The sequence below is a fragment of the Mobula birostris genome, chromosome 17 (genome assembly GCF_030028105.1).
Source record: "Mobula birostris isolate sMobBir1 chromosome 17, sMobBir1.hap1, whole genome shotgun sequence".
Classification (NCBI taxonomy): domain Eukaryota; kingdom Metazoa; phylum Chordata; class Chondrichthyes; order Myliobatiformes; family Myliobatidae; genus Mobula; species Mobula birostris.
The window spans coordinates 44,545,851-44,551,024 of NC_092386.1; positions in this window are offsets into that span (position 1 = coordinate 44,545,851).

Here is a 5,174-nt window from a genome sequence, read left to right on the forward strand (position 1 = left end):
CCCCATTACTAACCTATCACGTCTCCATGTGCACCTACATCTACACTATCATCCCTAACTGGCTAACTACAAGACCAAGCAGAGGTGGCAATAAAATGTTCCAAAAATTTGATCACATCCTCTTCTTGGACACCTTGTCCTCTCAATGTCAGCCAGTGTTTAAAATGTGCCTTTGTCATTCATGTGCGTGTTGCTTCCTTTCCTGCCGGCCTATTGTGGTCTACATATCCTTAACTTCTCCCCTTCAATATTTGATAGCTAAAACTATCAGTAGTGGCTATCAGTGGTTACTCTGTGGACAGGGTCACAGCAAGGTAACTTTGTTTCCAATCACAAGGAAGGGTTTACATGACAGGGGATTGTCGGGATAATCAGACAAGTCTCTTAAAGTTCAAAGTGCAATTATTTATCCAAGTATGTATACTGTATACAACCTTGAGATCCGTCTTCTTGCAGGCAGCCACAAAACAAAGAAGCACAATTAGAACCCATTAAAAGCCCCCCCTCACACAACAACGACCGTCAAACACCCAATGTGCAAAAAAAGAACAAATCATGCAAACAACAGAAAAGTCAAAGAACAACATATAGAATATGAACCGGGGAGTCCCTGAAAGTGAGTCCACAGCCAGGGAGCCAGTTCAGTACTGAGGCAAGTGAAACCAGCCAGGCGCCCAATGGTTACAGGCCATAGTCTCACAGCCAGTTCAGCACTGGGGTAAGTGAAGGTGGACTAGGAGCCCGATGGTTACAGGCCATAGTCTCACAGTAGTCACCGCTGAGGCGAGTGGACCTCGCTGAGTAGTGAGCTGAATACCTGTTCATCCTTTGCCTTTGGCCCTGATCAAATCACACAAACAGAAAAAAACAGAAAACAAATATGCTTGGAACATGAACTGCTGAGATCCCGAAAGTGAGTCCACAACTCCTTAGTTCAGTGCTAAGGCAAGCGAAGCCAGTCCAGGAGCCCAAGCTACAGGAAAACAACTGCTCCTGAACTTGACAGCATGAGACCCAAGGCTCCTGCAACTCCCGCTTGGTAGCAGCAAGAAGAGAGAAAGACCAGTCAAACACTGGCAGCCGGCGCTGAATACCTGTTCATTTTCCATTCTCATCCTCAACGATTTTCATCTTACTCGATGCTTTATCAGCACAGAGTAATAGAGCCAACCTCATGTTCGTCTTCCTCCACCAGGCCTCAATGCAACCTCCACCCCCAGCAATGGTCACCCTGGCAGTATCTGCACCCTGGAGAATCTAGTTCACCACATCCCCCAGGGGATCGCAAAAGCACCAGTCCCTTAGATTGATGCACTGGCAGGCTTCGGATGGTCTCTATTGGAATGGCTGCAAGAATCTCACCCTGTTGGCAGCCACTCCTGGACTGTTGCTTCAGTCGCAGGCCCAACTGCTGAAATGACTCAGCTCATTAGTGTCCACTCCCATTCCAGGCTGGGGCGGCTGCTTTCGGATGCTGAGTGCAATTTCTTTACTTTCTCAGTCTCCCTTCAAGTTCAAATTCACATACAAATTCAAGTTAATTGTCATTCAACCATATGTGAATACAGCCGAATGAAACAGTGTACCTCTGTAGCCAAGGTACAAAACAGACATAGCACAACACAGCATATTCGAGACAGCAAACACACACACAGTCACACAAAAAATATATAGGTACAGCCCAGGTCCCTGAGTGACACGTTCCACAACTTGATGGTGCAGTTCATGGCCATCTGCAGACGAACACACACACACACACACACACACACACACACACACACACACACACACACACACACACACACAATCTGGCTTGTCATTCTGCCAATCAAACACTGGAGGGCAGCACCAACAGGAGAGGCTAACCCCCCAATCAAGTATAGACGCCACGCTACACCACCTCCGGCGTCTCCTCCCCTGGACTGCAGCAGCAGGCAAGCCTGTTGTTTGAACCCTATTCCTCTCTACAACTGAGGGCATGCTGCTCCCCTGTTACCTGTTGCTGAGCAAGGGAAGCAGGTCTGTGGAATTTTACATTATCAATGTCCAACGGGGTCTTGCGATCGCAAGAGAAACGTCCAAGACGGTCACCCCCCCAGTTCCACTAAATACCACCTCCAATCACCAGCTCAGGCACCTTCGATGCCTCCGTGCATCAGGCAACAACATGGTCTGCACCGAGTCCAGCTCCCCCGCTAACGAGCAGCTCACTGATGGGGTACAGCTGCAGGACCCGAGGTTCTTGGAGCCCAGCATTGTCCTGCAATCATAAAAAACAGACATTTAAAAAAGAATAAAGAACACCTTCGGCTGGCCCCCGTGAGGCTGCTGCGTCCAAGCGTGCCGCCATCTTTCCAGAAGGCTGCCATCAAGGTTGTGGAACTTGATATCTCTGCTGTAACTTAGATCCCTTCCTATCTTTTTCCCTGTACCTTTCTATCCTGATCTGTACAACTAACCATCTACCTTCAAGAACCAGCCTTCACTGCAATTACCATTAAAAGTATAACGGTATATAGATTAACAGCTTATTCACAGTTTGCTGACTCCGCTTTCTGTGTCTTCTGCATTCGTGTTCTTATTCCTTTCTGTCTATAGGCCTGCTTTCATCAGGAGTGGTCAGCAATATTCACCTGTAATGACTCTGTTACTGGGTAGACTTGTTCCGTCTGTGAGGGTGACAAGAAGATAAGTTACATGGTTTAACCTGAGTCCAGTGTCTCCACTGGCTGCCTTGCTGGGTCTGCACACAGACACGGGTATCATTTATCAGAAGCAGCACCCATTGTCCTACCTTCTGGGAGTGAATCCTGCCTTTCAGGCAGCTCACTTACCATGACTTGGTCATCCAGCTGTGGGAGGACTATCTCCTCTCCTCACTCTGTCTCTGATCAGCAATACGTTACTGCTGCTTTTCTCGGTCTCTTAACTTTAAGCTGGTCACAGAGGTCCTTTACATGGTGGGTCATTTTATCTCTATAATTTTCTGAATCACCACAATCTGTACTCACCCCATAAGGGAGTCGCATTGCTTGTCCCGTCAGTAGTTTGTAGGGGCTAAGACGCAGTGTGCAGATTGGGGGTCGCTTGCAATCTCATCGGGGTTGCTGGCAATACGTAACCCATGTCTTTCCCGTCACTGTTATCGCTTCAGCTAAGGCAGCTTAGATTGTTTGCTTCATCCTTTCTAACATTCCCGTGCTCTGAGCTTGGTAGAGTACGTGGAATTCTTGACGAATCCCCAACAGCTGTGCACGTTTCCTTCACCGCTTCCCCTGTGAAATGAGCTCCCTGATCCGAGTCCACCTGGACTGGGGTTCCCCACCTGGGAATGAATTCCTGAGCTAAAATCTATGCCGCTGTGCTGGTGGTACAGCCTCTCATTGGCAAAGCCTCAACCCAATGGGTGAAGTGATCTATGATCACTAAACAGTAGTTTTTTCCCCTGCCTTTAGGCAAGGCTCCCATAAGCCCATCCGGATGCTTTTCCAGAGCCCTTTTAGCCGTGGCTCGCTTGCTAGCTGTACCTTTATGTCCTTACCAAGGTTACGTTGGGCGCAAATAACACAATGGCGACAGAATTTCTCAACAACTCTGCCCATCCCTGGCCACCACCAGGCCTGCCAGAGTGCCATAATCATGCTGTGTTGTCTCTGTTGCATCATCCCATCATATAACTTCAGTAGTATCTGCTTAACACGTGGTGGGGCTACTGCATCTATGCTTCCCCGTGAGTCCAGCTCCCATCTGGTTCCTCCTTCCTCCCTCTCTCTTCCATTTCTCCTTTTCCTTTGCTTCCACCTCTTCATATAATTCTACTAAACTGGCTCCTGTAGTTTCTTCCTGCACACACAATTTCAGTTGACTCTTACTCCTCTGCTGCCCTTTTTGCCCCGATGCCTCATTCCCTTTCTGCTCCTCACACCCCTTTCTGCCAAGCCTTTACTTTGACCACTGCAGCCTCTGCTCGCACCCTCAGATCTTGTATGAGGTGCCCATGCTGAAAATCTGCCCCCGCTGAAGTTACAAATCCTTGTTGTGCGCCACCCCAAAAGCATACCTGTTGTTGGTATATACACAGCTATGTACCTCCGAGGCCCAGCAATAAAAATCTTCCTGCTTCCACTTCTAGAGGTGTTTCCCTCACACCAATGTGCTCCTCCGCTTGACAATCCTCATTTGTGCCTCCCCTCTGTCAGGATGCTGCTTGCTGGGTTCATTCCAGTGTTCCTTGCCATTGTTCACTGACTTGTCTTTGGGGATGAAACCTGAACCCCCCCCCCCCCAAGCTGCCCTTCTGCTCTCATCCTCCCTGTGTTCAGGAGCTCTACAATGGTATGGGATGTGTATAATATGAGTTGTCCCATCACTATTTGAAATTTGTTTACTCACGCTGCGCAATCTAAATCTGCAATGCAGTGAGAAAGTCCTGTTACAAAAGGGGTCTTGCTTTGTTGAATAATATGCCACTGGTCTCCTTTGTCAGGAAATGAAGAGGAGGATTGACCCAGAAGCAGAGCAGAGGAAAAGATTCAGCAATGAATGATAACTTTAATAATAGACTGTGAAAATAACAAACCATGACGGACCACAAAATGAGGAGAACAGATATTGAACCACAGGTAACCAGGCTAGGAGCAGCTGGTTGAGGCTGACTGGTTTGATGGGTGAACAAAGACTGTGAATGAGGGATGGGTTTAAATAGGCTGCAGGTGATCAGTTGGAAATGAGTGGCAGGTGATTCCTGTTGGCTGGATGGAGACTGGGAAGTGCCAGGAACAACCACCCCATAACTGATGGCACCCAGTGGCCCAAGACAATCCAAGTGGGTCTGCTGTAACTCCTTGATGAGGGAGGAATCTACGTTGAAACTGGATGGCACCCAAGACCTCTCCCCCAGGCTGTACCCTTCCCAGTACTACACACCCTGTCCACAACGACATGAATCCAGCAAATGGAGAACTGTGTACACTGGACCAAGTTCCACCATCCTAGGTTGCAGAGGTGCAGGCTCAGGTGGGTAGAGTAGTCCATAGACAAAAGGCTTGAGGCAGGTCACGTGGAAGCTGGGTGTGACCCTGAGGGATGGTGGTAGCTGGAGATGGTAAGTGATGCAATGGGTAATCTCGAAGAGACCAATGAACCAGGCCAAGAGCTTGGGGGAGTAAGAAAGC